We start from the raw sequence: 18,840 nt of genomic DNA, 5'->3' as shown, positions 1-18,840 counted from the left end.
GTTGTGCCTCTTGCGTTTTGAGAAAGTTGGACGTTTTGAGAGCATTGCGCAAGTGCGCACTTTGTTGAAATGAAAGCAAGTTCAGGAATTTGCGAACATTTTTGGAGAAAATGCGGTCCAGCTTGTGATTGCGTTTGGAAATGTGAACAGGGCATTTTGAGTGATTTGCAGGCTGAACCGAAATTCTCATCTATCCCTCTAGGGATCTCTGGTGCTTTGTGTATATTAGGCAAGCCGGTCACACATTTGCCTAATAAAGAAGCAGTTACAGCAATGCTGTGTCCATGGGACATACACACCTCTTTGTGGTGAGGAGAACTGGGTGGACTAGCACTGTTTCATTTTAACTGCAGATGAAAAGGAAGTGGCTGCCTTGCTGAAAACTGTGTTTGGAGAGGGCAAAGCATTATATTTCAGTGGTGGGTCATGTGCTTTGCATGTAGCAGGTCCCAGGTTCAACCTCCACCATCTCCAACTGGGAATGATTCCTGTCTGAAACTCTAGAGTAGGACCGGCCCTACCATTAGGCAGAAATTCAAGTGGGACATGCTGGAAGGTAGCAGCAAGGTGTTGGAGGCCTCATGCCCCCTAAATTAGCCTGCTCCCTTCAAGTACAGGGGAGGATGCTGGCAGTCCAGTCCGCTTTTGAACATGGAATGGGAGAGGCGCCATCTTCACCTCAGGCAACGGAATGTTATTGGCCTGGAGAGTCACTGCCAGTCAACGTCAACAACCCCGGGCTGGGATGGAGCAAGCGTTTGACTCAGTATAAGTTGGCTTCGAATGGGGGAATGGTAGGGGTAGGATATACCACTTGCTTCGCACCCAGGAAAGCTGTGCTCCAAATTCTTTGTTGAAATTGAGACTCTGTTACAGAGACATTTTTCATTGTAAGCCCTGGAGATTCCAGAGAGATTTCAATTTCACAAGCCTGAGCAGTAGGTTGGGGAAACAATTGTGGCACTCCATGAGCTGTCAGTCCATTGCAAGTTTGGGGACACACTATAAAAGCCTGTGAGGGACTGACTGCTCCATGGTCTCAGAGATGGATGCATTTCAAGATGAGAGCTACTCTCACCTTTTAGAAAGCCGTGGAAGTAGCTTTTTATTTTTATTGATTTGAGTGCCAGTTTGTTCCTGCCACGAAAATAGCTCTCAAGGTGGCTATGATCATAGAAACCACCAGCTGTGAATCACAGAGTGTCAAGCAATGGGCAGAGGTGAAAACCCCACCCGTAAGGGACGTTATATTCTAAGAAATATAGCCTAAGAACATAACCAGTCACTGTGGTGAGGTGACACATGGGGTAATGGCACTGCAGACTCCAAAATAGGACTTGCTGGCAGTGTGGAAAAAAGAATCATAGAATCATAGACTAGCAGAGTTGGAAGGGGCCTACAAGGCCATCGAGTCCAACTCCCTGCTCAATGCAGGAATCCACCCTAAAGCATCCCTGATAGAGGGCTGTCCAGCTGCCTCTTGAATGCCTCTAGTATGGGAGAGCCCACAACCTCCCTAGGTAACTGATTCCATTTTCGTACTGCTCTAACATTCAGGAAGTTTTTCCTGATGTCCAGCTAGAATCTGGCTTCCTTTAACTTGAGCCCATGATTCCGTGTCCTGCACTCTGGGAGGATCGAGAAGAGATCCTGGCCCTCCTCTGTGTGACAACCTTTTAAGTATTTGAAGAGTGCTATCATGTCTCCCCTCAATCTTCTCTTCTCCAGGCTAAACATGTCCAGTTCTTTCAGTCTCTCTTCATTGGACTTCACATGCAAACCTGGCTTAGGTCTGCCACATAGCATAGAATGGAAAATGGGGGAAAAAAGGCTTGGAATTGGACAACTGCAACGGGGACTGTGGCACGGGGAGGGGAAAGTGTTAAATGCCCCCCTCCTTGCTGCAGTCTGAATTGTGATTGCCTCCCACAACGCTCGGCTGTAATTCAGCAGGAGGGGAAAGCAATGGATGTCAAGGAGATGCTATTTGGAAAAGGAAGGATTAAAGTGATAGAGCTGATTTCTAGAGAGGAGGGACGGGTCATAGAGAAGGCAATGGATAGAGCAATGTATCCTGGCCGTAACAGACCCCTGAAAAGCTAGCGAACATCTGCATGGCGGATCATGTACACCTGCGGTGTGTGTGCAGCTGTGTTTAAAAAAATGATAGCTATTTGGAGCTCTGGGGAGAAAAATGGAAATAGAAGGGAAACACATAGGAGAAGAGCGTTTTCCTCATGACATCATTTATTTATTTATTTTATTTATTTATTTTATTACGTTTATATACCGCCCCATAGCTGAAGCTCTCTGGGCAGTTAGCAAAAGTTAAAAACAATGAACATTAAAAACAGATATACAAAAGTTTAAAAACATCACAAGCATAAAAACAATATCTATTTAAAAACAATACCATAAAAAGGCGGAGCGGAGTGGACCCTAGGCGGATCGAGCTGGGGCGGAGTGGATCAGGGGTCCATGCATAGCCCTAGTTACAACTAGAACCCAAAGGGGTCATCCCGTGAAGCTGATTGGTGGGAAATCCAGGCCAAAAAAAGAGAACAACTTCTTCACACAGCACATAGTTAAATTATGGAATTCACTACCACAAGATGTAGTGATGGACACCAATTTGGATGGCTTTAAAAGGGGGTTGGATAAATTCCTGGAGGTGACGGCTATCCATGATCCAAATCAAGGGCCCTTCTTATGTTCTTAACATCTAGGACAGTTTTGTTTGGAAAATAAATGAGTAAGGGGAGACACACTGGAGATGTAAAGAACTAGGTATGGTGCGGAGGAAGTTCATAGGAATTCTAGAACCCAGTGGGGTCATCCCATGAAGTTGATTGGTTGGAGGTTCAGGACAGATAAAAGGAAGGACTTCTTCATATAGTGCAGTGTTAAACTATGGGATTTGCTACCGCATGATGTAGTGATGGCCACTGACTTGGATGGGGATTGAACAAATTCATGGAGGAAGGTTTTATTAATGGCTTCTCTTCATGATGGCTATATACTATGCTCCAGTATTGGAGGTGCTCTCCAAGTTGATAGGCAGAGGGTTCCCCCCCTATCTTTGTTAGATGAGATCATGTAATGAGTTCTAAGACAAAGCAGGAATGCTTTAGGAATCAGACCTTTGTGAATTCACATGCAAACTGACCAGATCCACACCTCCCAAGCTGATACAAAGATGTGGACATAGTTATTCTATGTGGGTCTCATCTTGCTGGTTGATGTTAATAGTGGGTCTTTTCCCTGGAAAGGTTGGAGACTACAGGTTTAAGTGGAGATGCTAAGGATGAAACCTGAGACTTCATAGAATCATAGAATACGAAGGGGCCTATAAGGCCATCGAGTCCAACCCACTGTTCAATGCAGGAATCCACCCTAAAGCATACCTGACAGACGGCTGTCCAGCTGCCTCTTGAAGGCCTCTAGTGTGGGAGAGCCCACAACCTCCCTAGGTAACTGGTTCCATTGTCGTACTGCTCTTACAGTCAGGAAGCTTTTCCTGATGTCCAGCCGGAATCTGGCTCCCTGTAACTTGAGCCCATGATTCCATGTCCTGCACTCTGGGAGGATCGAGAAGCGATCCTGGCCCTCCTCCGTGTGACAACTTTTCAAGTATTTGAAGAGTGCTATCATGTCTCCCCTCAATCTTCTCTTCTCCAGGCTAAACCTGCCCAGTTGTTTCAGTCTCTCTTCATAGGGCTTTGTTTCCAGACCCCTGATCATCCTGGTTGCCCTCCTCTGAACACTTGCCAAGTGTGGAGTATCTATTCTACCACTGAGCTGTTCCATTGTTCGTTGCCATACTTGAAATCCTTCTTGTTCATTTCACATACAACCTGCATGCCTCCTTCTCCCTTTGTGAAATGTTGCAAGAGAATTGGAAAGCAATGGCATCCTGTGTAAAACGGCCTGTGTAGCCAGCAAAAAGCTCTCCGGCTCTTTTCCATTAGACGGAAGAGCAATTTCTCGTTGGCACGGTTTCCTCAGAAGCCTCTTAAGTATTAGCTACTCAATGACACGATGGAAGAAAGAAACTCCCCCAAACAATTTTAGCTACATTAATGGACAAAGGAGGACAAATTGCTCAAGAGTCTCAGACTGCTGTTAAAAAATAAATAAATGTCAGTGCAACAGTGCATGAAAAATCCAGAGCAAACTATTTCATTAGCTAGCTACTGTGAAAACCCTTTTAAAAAAAGAGTAATTATATTACTGTCTTGGTGGATGGACTGTTTGCTGCAGTAGTCGTTTTCTTGGGCTGCCAACTAATGAAGGATTTTTAAATTGAGTAATCACCTGCCTTTTAGCTGATTAATTGATTATATTTAAATAAATATGTATATAAAGGCAAAACCTCAGTGTTATATGCATATTTTTAAAATGTTTTAGAAACAGAAATGGAAGTATGATAGCTTAAAACCAATTAAGCAAGCCCCCCCTCAAATCATTAGAAGAGAAGGCCACCTGTGATTTTGTCTTTTAATTTCAATATAGCGGAAACAAATTCAACAAGTATGCCTTTAAATCGCAGGCCCACTGATGAAAATGATCCTTATGAATTAATCAACTCTAGACTAGTTGATTAATCTACTATTCCTGCTGATTAAAGCTTGCATCTGACTGCATTTTTAATTACAATTGGGCAGTGGTGGTTGGTGGTTCAGTACCCCATGATCAGGAATGTGGTACAATAGTTATTTAAAAATAATCCCAATTTTGATCTCATGGTAAATTATGCAAAGAAGGACTACTAATAGGGTCAATCATTACTGGTAAATGATGGTGGGATGATGAATGTATAATTACTGGTGATTTGATGGGTGTATAATGTGCATGTGGAATTGCTCAGTATCTTAGCCTCATTTTATTTAAGAAGAGCAACTGCAGCTTTGTGTCAAGACCCCCATCCCTGTGGGCCTTCCAGTGTGCAGCAGAAGATTCTGATTAGGATAAAGCATAGGCTACTTCCTCAGGGGTGTTTGGGTATGACAGTTAGAACCCTGGCAGAACCTCTATCTACCCCAGCATTGCAGAAATCTAGCCTAAATAACCAGGTGAGGGTGCAATCAGTTCCTCCTGGAGAGGCAATGTGATCACAGTACAAGACTTGTTAGCCGACATAAAGCTTCTGTTAGCTTTAGCTCCCTGCTGAGACAACAGCCTCCTCTTGTCCTCCTAGGAGAGAGTTCCAGCCAGCAGGACTCACTTGGAGCTGTCCATGGTCCTACTTTCTTCCTGCCTTGATCTGCCTTCCTTCCTTCCCTGATCTTGCTACCATCTTCCTTCGTGACCCTCAAGGAACCACAGAACATGACAATGATAGAGGATGTGGTTTGCATGCAGAAAGGCCCCAGTTTCCGTCCTTGGCATCTCCTGTTAAAAAGGGTCATAGGTAACAAGTGATGGGAAAAAGACCCTCTATCTTGGTCCCCAAAGAGCTGCTGCCAGTCAGAAAAGACAATACAAGATGGCTCCATGGACAAAAACAGTCTGACCGGGTGTAAGGAACTTCCAATTGTAGCAGTCTATGGATAGGGAGACATTTTTCTCCTACTCTCAAAGTACTGGAACCTAGGGTCATCCCATGAAGCTGATTGATGGGAGATTCAAGTCAAATAAAAGGAAGGACTTCTTCACACAGCACATAGTTAAATTATGGATGTTGTGATGGCCACCAATTTGGATGGCTTTAAAAGAGGGTTGGACAAATCCATGGAGGAGTAGGCTATCAATGGCTACTAGCCCTGATGGTTGTGTGCTATCTTCAGTATCCGAGGCAGTAAGCCTGTGTGCACCAGTTGCTGGGGAACATGGGTAGGAGGGTGCTGTTGCACAATGTCCTGCTTTGTTGGTCCCTGGCCGACAGCTGGTTGGTCACTGTGTGAACAGAGTGCTGGACTAGATGGACCCTTGGTCTGATCCAGCAGGGCTCTTCTTATGTTCTTATGATCTGGGGAAATCCTGAAATACACAAACTAAAAATAAAATAAAATACTCATGCATCTGTATTCCAGAGGCATGTTGGTAGCTGCTTTGCAGAATAAAATGTTGGAGTAAGGATGTGGAGGAAACTCATTTCGTGTACGTTTTAATGCAAACCGACCTGGTTGGATCCAGATCTGGGCCATAGCTAGACCTAAGGTTTATCCCTGGATCGTCCAGGGGTCAAACCTGTTCATCTAGGTGACACACAGGGGATCCAGTGCTCAGGCAGGGGCGAACCCTGGATGATCCCAGGATAAACCTTAGGTCTAGCTACGGCCTTAGTCATCCTTTGAGTAGACCCATTGTAATCCACATACATGACTAATTGAAGTCTCATTGGTTTTAATGATTTTACTCAAAGTCTGGCTAAGCCAAATTGATAGGTGAACCGAATCTCGGTTGTCCTTTGGAATTTATGCTTTTCCAATCTTCGTATCTGAGTTCTTCAATAAAACAAAAGTGTATATTAGGCAAAAGTGCACGCAAAAGCATGGGTTTTTATTGAGAATAATGTTAAAATGCATCACGTTAGGAAAATTCATGTCAAAAATGTATCTGTTAGGCAAAATTGTGTACAAAACGCTTGCACACATTTTGATGAGAATTTTAAAAACACACACACACGAAAGAAAACATTTTCAGTCGTTCAGAACAAACCAAACGTAATGTGGGGAAAAATGAGAAAGTGTGTAGAAAACTGACGTATTTGTCCATCACTGTACTGGAGAGGGTGATCTTTGCTTAGTTTCCAAAACAATTCTTATGTTCTTGATGCTGGGAATCTTTCTTATTCCAACAGCGAATGGGTGAGAAAGACAATCTTTCTTTTAGAGGTGAGGCCCAGAATGTAAAAAACGGTCCCAATTGGGTGGCATGACTTAGCTTTCAGTTTTGCAGACCTGACTCCAAAAGGATTATATGCGATTTCATGGTTGTAAACCCACAAGCACATAAAACCTTTGGGAAACTATTTTTTTTTTACTGATTTCAGCAGGGCTCACTCAGGCTTCAGCTGCTTTAAAGGAATAAAACCAAACAGGCTTTTCATTTGCGTCCCTTTATATGTATTCCTGCTCATAAAAACAATGTTACTAGTTTAACTGTTCTTATGAGCAAAAAATCAAATCAAATCTCTTTTTGTAGTTGTGATTTATAGCATATCAGAGTTACGGTGGAATTCTGTTTGAATTTTGCAATACAGGCCAGGGCTTTGCAAAGTTCGTCATCGCAAATGTTCTTTACGTCTTAGGCAAAAAGATTTGGGAGCTTTCTCGAGTGTAACAGACAGCATCCTCTTCTTTACTCTGTTGTAGAAAGGCAGGGGAGACTTCAGAGTTTTATTTCATTTATTGCATTTCTCTACCACCAAGAGCTGAAGCTCTCTGGGCAGTTTGCAAAGATTAAAAACCTTAAAATATGCAAAATGCATAATATAGAAACAGTTTAACTTTAAACATAAAAACAGTACACATACAGGGCCCATTCAGTAGACACTGTAAACCATGGCTTTAACCTTGGTGGTTAAGCCAGAAAGCCAGACCGTGTTCAAAAGACACTTTAAACCATAGCTTTAACCATGGTGAATAAGGCTTTTTGCTTTATTCACTGTGGTTAAAGCCGTGGTTTAAAGTGTCTTCTGAACACAGCCACCCCCACCCACCCACCCACCCAAACAATAGCCCATGACCTGATTAAAAACCTGTCATATGCTGCCAGATGCCTGGGAGTACAGGAAATTCTTAACCTGGCACCAGAAAGATAACTAGGTGGGCTTCGCTGGGGAATTCTTTCCATAATTGGGGGCCACCACTGATAAAGCCCTCTCTCTTGCTGTCATCTTTTGAGCCTCCCATGGAGGAGGCACCTGGAGTAGGGCATCATACAATGAGAGTAGTGTATGGGTAGGTTTATTCTGGGAGAGGTGCTCCATCAGGTATTGTGGTCCTGAGTCATGGAAGGCTTTATAGGTCAAAACCGGGGTTGTAGGATGTACTTTTTTATTTTTTATTTTTTTTACTAGAATCCTGAGATCTACCAACTGGAACCTGGAGCAAAACACATATACATTCAAAATCAAAGAATTCTGAGCCCAGGAATTGGTTTTGATGACCAGAACTGAAGGGAGTTCAACAGTCTTTCCACACAAACTCCTACTCTAGCTTCCTTCATTTCAGCAGTATAGCATAGGGTAGAGAAGGGAGTCATTTTGTTCCTGGGAAAGGGAATCAAAAATCCTTGCAGACCTACTGCAGATCACCCAGAGATCCACCAGTAGATCCAGATCTACCTTCTGCCTACACCTGCTCTGCAAGGGAAAGGTCTCCAGATGTTTTGGACTTCAACTCTAAAGTTGACCATAAAGTTGACTCGAAAGTTGACCATTGGCATGGCCAATGGTCAGGAATCCTGGGAGTGAACATTCTATGGCCATTGAGCATGCTTTGTTCTCACTGTCTGGCTTTTGGGTTGTCCAGCCCTTAGGATCCCATCCTCCTCCCCATGTCTTTTGTATTTATGCAAAATTTGGATTCCACCATGCCTGTAGATACCTCCCTTTGTGAATGCATGATGCCATTTTGGCTACATAGAGGTTCACACTCAGAAAACTGTGATTGCTACAGTGGTGGCCAAAATTGTGGACACTTTCTGAAATGTTCATGTTTTGCAACTTTGCATGCTTATAGAAAATATTCCGTTCCACGAAATTCAAACATTTGTATATCAATCGAAAGACCTGATTCACGTAATACAACAATCCTATTTCTTTTCCTGGGTGTCCAATCAACTCTTTTCTTTCGTGCCATCGCTCTATTTATGATGCACATACGTACATTTTTAATTTGAGAAATACTTCAAATATTCACACAATCTCCAATTGCGCTTCAGCTACAGAACAAACAGCAAAACTGACTTTCCCCAACTTGAAACATGATGTATCGCAGCTACTGCCATGTGACCGGTCCACAGAACAAGGACTGTGATTGGCCAGTAGGGTTTGCAATTCTAATCCACTTCACTCAATCACCTGAGTTTGTTTTTAGACTAAAGTAAGCATAACGTTTTCTGTACTGCAGATTTTTGCATTCTGTTTTTTGTATTGAGTTCAGCATGAAATTCTCCTTCAATTGATATATAAACATTTGAATTTCGTGAAACAGAACATTTTCTATAAGCATGCAAAGTTGCAAAACATGAAAATTTCAAAAAGTGTCCACAGTTTTGGCTACCACTGTATGTAGGATAAGCTTAGATCTCATGGATGATGTACCCTGTTCCATTTTAAGAGAGTTGGTAGCTTGAAGCAGTTGTATTTCAAGAACTACCAGTGTTTTCTGTTTTTGTTTTAAACAGATCGTCCAAAGGTTTATTTTTAAAACTCTGAGCAAGAAAGGCCAAATGTTTAGCCAGAGTCTCATGTGAGAAAAATCAATGCGGTTTTCTTTAGAGATAGATTATGCTGAGGCAAAGGAAATAGCCACAAGTGCAGGTTGTGAAGGACACCCCCCCTCCCAGCAACTGATATTGTAGTGGATCATTAAAGTTTGCTTAAGTGCTATAGTGATTTTCTATCCCCATTTACTTCAGAGCAAACTCAAAACTGGCAGTTTAATAACCACTGGGGTAGAGATTCCCATCTGGACATTAGTGGCGTTCCTGGATTGGGCCAAAAGTACATCCAGGTCAGAGTTCCAGGATTGGGAGAAGGAGAGTGAGTGAGAAACTATACAAACATTTTAAGCCTGGAAGAAGTGTTTTGAAAGAATACATATTCTTTGCCCTGAAAATTTGCACTGTAATTTGTGTAAATTGCTCAAGAGATTTGTGCAAATTGTGGAACCTTCCAAAAAGAGAGAAAAGAACACGCAAACTAGTTGCTGGAGTTCAGGAAACAGCTTGTAGCTTGGCTTGCAGACACAAAGCAAATCATACATGCCATCGAACTCAGTTGAGCTAAATGATGTCCATCAATTATTGCCAACTGATCCCCTGTTCTTTGATGGCAGTCAAATTTTGATGGCAGTCAAATTTTGAAGCCAAGAACACCACTGTGTAGGTAGGGGGCAGATTTCCTTTTCAATTGATCATGTCAGCCATCTCTGACCTCTAGATATTTTGGACATCAACTTCCACCAACCTCAGCCAGATTGACCAATGTCCAGGAATGCTGGGAGTTGTAGTTCAAAAAATCATCTGGAGGGCACTGGAAGGGGTACTGCCTCCCAGTATCTGCCACCTCAGGTGTCTGTTTCATTCTGTCTAACGGTAGGGATGGTCCACCATGCAAAGCATGTGTTCCACCATTGAGTGATGACCCCTCCCGGTAGCAAGGCCTAGGACAGGTTCTCCTGCTGGTCCCACCTGCTACAATTGTAGGCATCTTCAAATAGAATGCAAGCAGGTGTCAGTGGCCATGAGCCACTGCCTAGGACTCCCATTTGCCAGAGTGTGCCCATCCAAACTGTTGTGCAAAAGCTCCTGTGACAGATTAAAGTGTATTTTTGTTGCTGACACCTTAAAAATATTGACCATGGTCTGACCATATTTGACCAGCCAATTGACCAGTCCAGTCCAGTCCAGATTAGAACACAGCAGATGTGTGGCGAAACCACATCCTCCATATTTTGAATGTTAAGTCTAGCTTCATCCTCAGTACAAAATGTTTTAACCTGGTTTCATGCAGTGTGCTGCGTCATACGTTATTTTTCATTCTCGGAAATTGAATCCAGTATGTGGCATGCATGCAGATGTTGCAACTGTTGGTTTAGCATGTTGCAATGGATTAATTGGGAACATTGATTAAGTAGGGCTGTAAGCTTAATTGCTAGGTCAATGGACTGAAACTTAGTCAGTTCAATGACAAGGGTTGTTTGTAATCAATGGGGTTGAAGTTGAGGACATTTATTGCTTTTCAAGGCTCTTTTGCCTTATGTAGGGATGGTGAAACTATGGATTAATGATGGGACGAAAACCCACCTGGACACGCTGAGCAGATTTTCACCTCATAGTTCCTGCAGGACAAAGGGGACGCAGGTCCGGGTCGAACTCACAGGTCATGCTGATACAGCATGGCTGCCAACCTCTAAGGTAGAGGTAGGCCATAGCTAGACCTAAGGTTTATCCCTGGATTGTCCAGGGGTCAAACCTGTTCATCTAGGTGACACACAGGGGATCCAGTGCTCAGGCAGGGGCAAACCCTGGATGATCCCAGGATAAACCTTAGGTCTAGCTGTGGCCGTAGACAACCTCCAGATCTTTTAGACTACTAGTCCCAGGATCCTGTCCATTGACTATGTTGGCTGGGCCTGATGACAGCTGTAGTCTAAAACATATGGAGGACGCCAGGTTGTATAGTCCTGCCCTAGGTTATCTGATGAGCATAGATTACCCAATTCTTCTTGTTCCTCATGCAATGTTCTACCAATGTTCTACTGATTCTGGTTTGTAAGATGCCTCAGCCAAGGGCCTGCCCCCTTGTAAGTGTCACTTCAATGGCATTACAATTATTATTATTATTATTATTATTATTATTATTATTATTATTATTAATAATAATATACTGCCCCACAGCCGAAGCTCTCTGGGCGGTTTACAAAGATTAAAAACAGTGAATGATGCTAGTATATATATATTTTAAATTATCAGTTAAAAGGCAGGTGATTAATCAGCTAAAAACTCTTTGAGTCGGTGGACAGTCTCAAAGTGGTAGGACTTGCCCAAAGAATAGAGGCAGGTAACAGCCCGGTAAAAAATGTGTGGTTGTCTGTATGTTGACAGCAAAACTACAATTATTATTTCTGGTGGTGTTTTTTTTTTTTATAAAAAGATGATGGATTCCACCCTCGAGGGCTTGTGGTTGATTCTGAAGGTGCTGCCGGCACCTGGCTGGTGTCTATTCATCTCGCTGTACACCTGAGGCCATTCAGCGATTTCATGACTCGCGGGCGCTGCTTGGGTGTGATCCCTCAGGAGAGTAAACCAAGAGGGCTTGGTTTATTTACAGAGTAGTCAGGTGTGAGCTTGACTGTTAACATAAGCTAGATGTCAAACAGGTTGTGAGCCAGGCCTAGTGTGAGTGGCCTGTGAAATAGGCACATCCATGGGTTAGAAGGGAGGGGAAAAGTTTAGGAAAAGCTGCAGAAATGGGAATGCTTCCTTAACTAGAAGAGTGTAATTGCTTTTCCTCCTCCTCCTCCTCCTCCTTCTATTTCTTGCCTGCCACCCACTTGTGATTTTTTAATGCATGTTATCCATTCTTCTACAGTGTAGTTGCAGAACTCTAAAGCAAGGGTGGGGTGTGGAAACACAGCATGAGTTGGGCAGGGCTGCAGCTGACTCTCACAATTTTTCATCGGGAAGAAAAGAAGGCAAACAAGCCATCCACCTGTTAGGGGATCGGACAGGAAGTTGTGGGTTTTTATCTACAGGGAGAGGGAAACGTTGGAAGAGCTTTCTGATTATAATGGAAGAAGCTGCATTAGGAGGTGATGGAATTTCCCCTTCAGCACCCCCATTGCTCTGGTTTACAAATTCTATGAAACGAGTTGGTAGAATTCTGAGGTGGACTATACCAACTCCCATCATTATTAATTTTTTAAATAATAAATGCTACCTTGTATTAAAACTCCAGTCAAGAAGACAACTGTGCAGCTTTCTGCTGGTTTTCGGTAGGTGTCTCAAAGGGGCTGTTTCTAGGATGCTTCGTAGATCGTCAGGATGACGGGAACTGGAGGATGATGGGAGTTGTAATTCAAGACATCTGGAGGACACTGGGTTGGAGAAGGCTGCTTTAAAGGCTGGCTATTTTTTGATGCAGCAAACGTCCAAACCGAAAGTCTAATCCATTGGTTTTGTGGGTGTTTCTTGTGTATTTTTTATTTATTTGTACATTTATATCCCGGCTTTTTACCCCTCGCAAGGAACCCAAGGTGGCTTAGACGGTCGTCTTCTGCTCAGTTTTATCCTCACAGCAATGCAATATCCTCTGGCTTGACTAAACCTGGAAGAATGCTCTGTTTTGCCCAAATCGAGAAAGTTTTTAGAGAGTGTGAATGGAGAGGAAGTGGTGAACTGGCCCCAGCTTCCTTTTCTCACATTACCCAATCCTTCCAAGAAATTGGACCAGCGTTTTTTGTTGGTTTGTTTTAATTTCATTACATACCCGACCGTATGTAATACCGGATCTGCATTTTCACACTTTAGCCTTTGGGAGGGGGAAAGGGCATATTTAGTGACTTGTGTTCATTTATATGTATAGCTGCATCTTTAGAAATAATTATTATAATAGAACTAGACATTCAGTCCATCTCTCTATGCTACCTGCAATAGCAGAGGCAGTAAGCCTCTGTACACCAGTTGCTGGGGAACATGGGCAGGAGGGTATCCTGCTTGTGGGCTTCCCATTGACAGCTGGTTGGCCACTGTGTGAACAGAATGCTGGACTATAGATGGACCCTTGGTCTGATCCAGCAGGGCTCTTCTTGTGTCCTCATTTTGATGAGTAACAGTTCTAGCTTTAAACTGGAATTGGACAGGATGGCGTACAAACAGAGGATGGTCCTCTTTGAAAAGGGGACACACGGCCATGCTAGGCTGCTAAAGTGTCTCAACTTTTCTCATTAAACAAGGGGTATTTATGTGTTTGGGCTCAACCAGTTGCACCGTTGTTCTGTCCTCGCTGTGAAACCTCCCATTGTGTTGCAAAGGGCATTTTGCAAACCCAAGCGCAGAAAAGAAGAGCTGTTCGCGGACAGGAATCTAGCTGGTTTCTCCCTCTCTGTGTCTCCCCTGACCCCAAGTTTTGTTTTTCAGTATGCTTCTCTGCTTCCTCCCTTTAACAAAGCCCGAAATCCTCAACTGGTTTGTCGTCGTCTTCCGATAAGCGGAATGCCAAGTTTTCTATCTTTGCCTGTTCTCATGGCCCTTTAACCCATGTGGTTGGATTATTTCAGGAACGGGACATGTCTGGATACGGTCCCAGAGTCTGCAGTTGTTTCAGATGCCACTCTGAAAGGTTAAGGTTCTCCATAAAGGATTTGTTCTGCAACTGAGAGGCTGAAAAGGAAAACACGACGGGTTGCTGCTTGTTCTCAAATGATTTGAGCTTTTTGAAAAAGAAAAAAAAAGCCAGGGAAGAGTTTATAGAGGTAGCATTGTTCCTGTGCACACAGAGAGCTGCAATCATCATATTTTATTTTTAAAGCATCTAAGAAAGATACTAGCTGCTGTGCAGCGATAATTAAACACTACAAGGCCGTGCCCTTGGGCTTCTTATCTCAAAGTCTGCAGCGCTCAATGTTGCTTCCCTTACCGTTTGCCTTTTTTATTTCTTCCATTTATATCCCCCCCGTTCTTCCAAGCAGCTCAAAAGCACAGCCATGCTTCTCCCTCCTCCTGTCTTTCCTCTCACAGCAACCCTGCGAGGTAGGTCAGTGGAGAGTTTTTGAGTCGGATGGCTGAGTGTGGATTTGAACCTGGGTCTCCCTTGTCGTTGGGAGCGTGGCTGCTTATGCGTTGCCACACACAAAAAAGAGAACCCCCTTCACCCAAAGAGAGGGGAAAAGAGGGTGCCAATTTGCATATGTTAATCTATGTGTATAAATAAACATTTAGAAATAAAAACTCTAAATGTCTGTTGGCAGGGGAGGTTTAGATGATATGCAATTTAATGGATTTTCTAGCAAAATGCTAGGCCTTGTGGTAGCTGGAATGTTTGTCTCTATATTGCAAGGACCCTGGAGTAGAGGATGGGTGTGAATGAGTGATGTTTGAGATCTCTGAGATTCTCTGAACATGATCTCGCCTCTCGTATTGTGTCTGATTCCAGTTTGTGCTTGCTGCTTGCTCTACGTGAACGGGAAATGTGCACAAATTATGTCATGACTGAATGGGAGATTCATGCATATTTCCTCAAATAGGCTAAAGGGGAGCTGATTCAGTCCACCCTTAAAATTTGTGCAAATTAGGAAATTTGCCCAAATCAAACCGGGAATTGGGAATGAGACAGACGTGAGCATGTGTTCAGCAATTTATGAATATTTTTGGCACAGATGTGATCATTTTCGGAGCTTTGACCCATCTTTTGTGTGCAGTGACGAAATTCTCCAACAGCCTTAACCTTGGGTAGGTGTGTGCAGCTCCCTTGAGAGTGTCTCAGAGTGAGGAATGGACCACCCAGCATCAGGGCGGAGGGCAGGATTTGCCCTCACCACAACGTTTTCTCCAAGTATGGATCTTGATTCCCCCCTATAGAAAATTCACTTGTGTAGACCTTGGGGGCTGCCACCAAAGAGGCCCTGCTACAATGTGGGAGAAGTGATGCCAAATAAACTTCTTAAAAATAAAGTTTAACTTTGAATGAGCATGGAGGAGGCACATGATCATAGCTGTCCTGGGAGCTTTATGTGCTGGAAGTGTGGGATAGGCATTTCATGAATGAAATCATGGGTCAATAAAAGCCCATCATGTTGATGTGTTGGGTTCTAGCGGGAATAAATGTAGTAGTCTGGGGTCAGAATCCAATGGAGAACTTGCACCCCACCTCATTCCTCCCCCTTCCTCCTCTGCCCCTTCTTCCCTTTCCTACAGCTTTCGCTGCCTGACCAGAGCCTTACGAGTTAGATTTTAGTCTGTGTAAATAAACCGGCTTTGGTCCTTAAAGCGTGTGTGTGGTTTTATTCCTTGAAGGGCTGGCTCTTCCTGACTAAGGTCAGGGCTAGGGAAGGGCTACCTGGGAATCTAGATGTTGGATCCAGGAGCCTACCTTGCAGGGACGCTGGGTTGACCCCTGCCTTCCTTCACCAGGAAGGGATCTACACTAGTCAAGTTAGTCAAGTTACACTAGTCAAGTCTTACCATTTTTAAGTGTGCGTTTGGTAGTATTTCGCCACATGACATTCAGTTTGAGACGATTTATTGTTGTCTGTCCTTTTATTTTGAACTTCTCTGAAATAAGTCGTTCTATTTGGTATGATGTGGCTGATTTCATCGTATTAAATGGGTTTCCTGTAGTTCTTAATTAGCCAATCGCATTCCTGGGGGGCATGTTTATGTAATTTCCGTGCCCAAAGTTGGAGCCGTTTCCCCCCCCGCAAGTCTCTTTTTTGCAGACATTTTTTAGTTTCAGTTTTGAGAGGCTGCTTCCTGGTTTGTTTGCCGGTGGAGAGAAGAGGAAGTGGGAGGGGAAATTGGCAGATGGGGGCAAAAAAAGAACAAACGGATTTGTTTTCTTAGTGTGGCCAAAAGGAATGCATTCCCACGGAAAGAGAAAAGTAAGTAAACGTTTTAAAAACTGCTACGTTTTAAATAGTTCAAAAACGTTCAATGACTGTAAAAACAACGTTCCATGTACTAGTGTAGCTCCCCTCATGGTCTTTTAGTACTTCTGGGGCAACCTGAAACGATTGGGAATGCTGGTTTCTGGAAAGACGCAGGTCAATAGAGCTTGCACGACGGCGCTCCGCCTTCCTTCCCTCTTCCAGAAATGAGCATTTCCACTCACTTGAGGACTTCCCTTAGGAAGTGCTACATCTCCCTTACGTAACACAGTTGGCAGGACCCATTGGCATGGAGGTAAAGAATCGTCGGGGTCTCATTCTAACTCATAATTACATTTGCCAGTTACCTGGGCGGGATCTACACTATTGCCTTAAAATGGTTAATAACAGTAGTGACAACCGTTGGGGCCCAGGACACGCTCCAGATACAGTTTTCAAAACGTTTTGAAAGGGTCATATCCTGCATGGTGTAGATCTGGCCCATATTTGGCAAGTTTGTGTACGAACAGCTTACGGGGCAACTCTTGAGTTGCACAGATGTTGTTCATGATCTACGGCTTTGTATTGTGGAATGTGTTTAAATAATAATAATAATAATAATAACAACAACAACAAAACAACAACAACCACAAACAGGGGTGTAAGTGCCCCTTTGGATTCTGCCCTGGGAATAGCAAAAGGCAACGTTCTGCAATAATAATAATAATAATAATAATAATGATGATGATGATGATGATGATAATAAAAAAAAATTCTTACCCGCCTCTCCGATTGGATGGAGGCGGGGAACAACAGGAAGCATAAAATACACAAAATACTGATTAGAAACATAGCATACACTGTTAAAAACATCCTAAAAGCATATTAAAAGTATCCTAAAAGTATTCTAAAATTCCACTGGATGGGCCTGCCGGAAGAGATCAGTCTTTATAGCTTTCTTGAACGCTAAAAGACCGTCAAGCTGATGAGTCTCCTCCGGCAGGCTATTCCAGGCCTTAGCTAGACCGAAGGTTTATCCCAGGACCGTCCCGGGGTCGTCCCTGTCTGCTCCCGGGATCCCCTGTGTGTCATTTACACGAACAGGGATGACCCCGGGATGATCCTGGGATAAACCTTCGGTCTAGCTAAGGCCCCACAGTCTGGGAGCAGCAGAAGAAAAGCCCCTCTGGGTAATGGTTGTCAGCCTAGTCTTTGCTGACTGAAGTCGAGGACTGCAAGAACCAAAGATGCAAGTTTAAGCAACAACCACCAGCTACAACAACAACAGAAGCAAGCAAATAAACAACCCCCCATCGCATTAAAAACAACCTCTACCATGCTTGGAGATCGTTCGCTTTTCAGTAGCTTTTAATAATTACTCTTGAGGCATTAACATGAGTTTGTTTCCTCCTTTTCTTTTTCTTCCTCAGTGGGTCTGTGACTGTATAATAAACTTACTTGATCCCTCTGTCTTTTTAAGGTGTGTGTGTGTGTGTGTGTGTGTGTGTGTGTATGTTCTTGAGCGAAGCAGTGGGGAGGGGACTGCCCCCCCTTCCTAAAATTGGGTTCCTTCTTATAAAAGCATCCTGACGTGGCCCCGGATATATGTAGATAAGAGTTTGTTTGTTCAACACTCTCCCCGATAGCTGCATGTGGGATGAAGGCGCAGTTGCCCTGCTGTGGCTGTTTGCTTTGGAGAGGTCCCGTAACGCTGAGGTGGAACACATGCTCTGCATGTAGAAGGTCCGAAGTTCAGCCCTCGGCACCTCCAGTGAAAAAGACCACAGGGCTCGAGCGGACTTCTGCTTCAGACCTTTGAGGGCGGCTACTGAATGGAGGGGGCATAAAGTAGGGTGACCCTATAGAAAGGAGGACCGAGCTCCTGCATCTTTAGCAATTGTACAGGAAAGGGCATTTCAGCAGGTGTCATTTGTAGGCATGCAGCACCTGGTGAAATTCCCTCTTCATCACAACAGTTAAAGCTGCAAGAGCTCTACTGGAGTGACCAGAGGCAAAAGAGGTGTAATATGTGCTCTATTTGTAGCATTGTTTGTGCTATATTTGTAGCTAGCCAATGGAGCCGGCTTCGGTCAGTTTGGAATAGCCGCTAGGGTGCAAAGCAGGGGAGCATCCAGAAAGAACACCAAAAGAGAGAATAGTCTCAGGATGCTATAAACGAATTTATTGGTGAAAAGCCCGAAACATTTCGGCCTCTTGCTTTTTATTAAGCCTTTATTAGGTTTGATACAGCAGTGCCTTCAACTAAACATACACAGCTGCCAATATTGACATGTTTACTAGTTAGGGACATCTGCCCCCAGTGACTCAAACGATTGGAGGGGTCTGTCCAGTCCATTCCCGTGAAGAAGGGCTGCCCCATAGCAAGGGGAAGGCTTCTTTCAGCCTACTAATCTCCTGTGGGTTCAAATTATACGGACTGCAGAGCTCTGTGCTAGTGAGGGAAGTCTAACCCTAGTGGTTGAAGGTGTTACTGCAGACTTCAACCACACAGACACATTTAAATGAATTAAAACATATAAAAAAGCAAAATAAGCCCAGGTTGGATACCCATTGGGGCGCCCTG

General features: G+C 43.7%; 1 protein-coding gene across 1 annotated transcript in view; it reads left to right on the top strand.

Annotated features, from left to right (window-relative positions):
- PDGFA (platelet derived growth factor subunit A) overlaps positions 1-18,840 on the top strand; it is a 62,264-nt gene that overhangs the window by 16,034 nt on the left and 27,390 nt on the right. The window lies entirely within an intron of this gene.

The sequence above is a fragment of the Elgaria multicarinata genome, chromosome 17 (genome assembly GCF_023053635.1).
Source record: "Elgaria multicarinata webbii isolate HBS135686 ecotype San Diego chromosome 17, rElgMul1.1.pri, whole genome shotgun sequence".
In the NCBI taxonomy this organism is placed as follows: domain Eukaryota; kingdom Metazoa; phylum Chordata; class Lepidosauria; order Squamata; family Anguidae; genus Elgaria; species Elgaria multicarinata.
The sequence above is the reverse complement of the archived record's forward strand: the minus strand, read 5'-3'. Positions and strand labels throughout refer to the sequence as shown.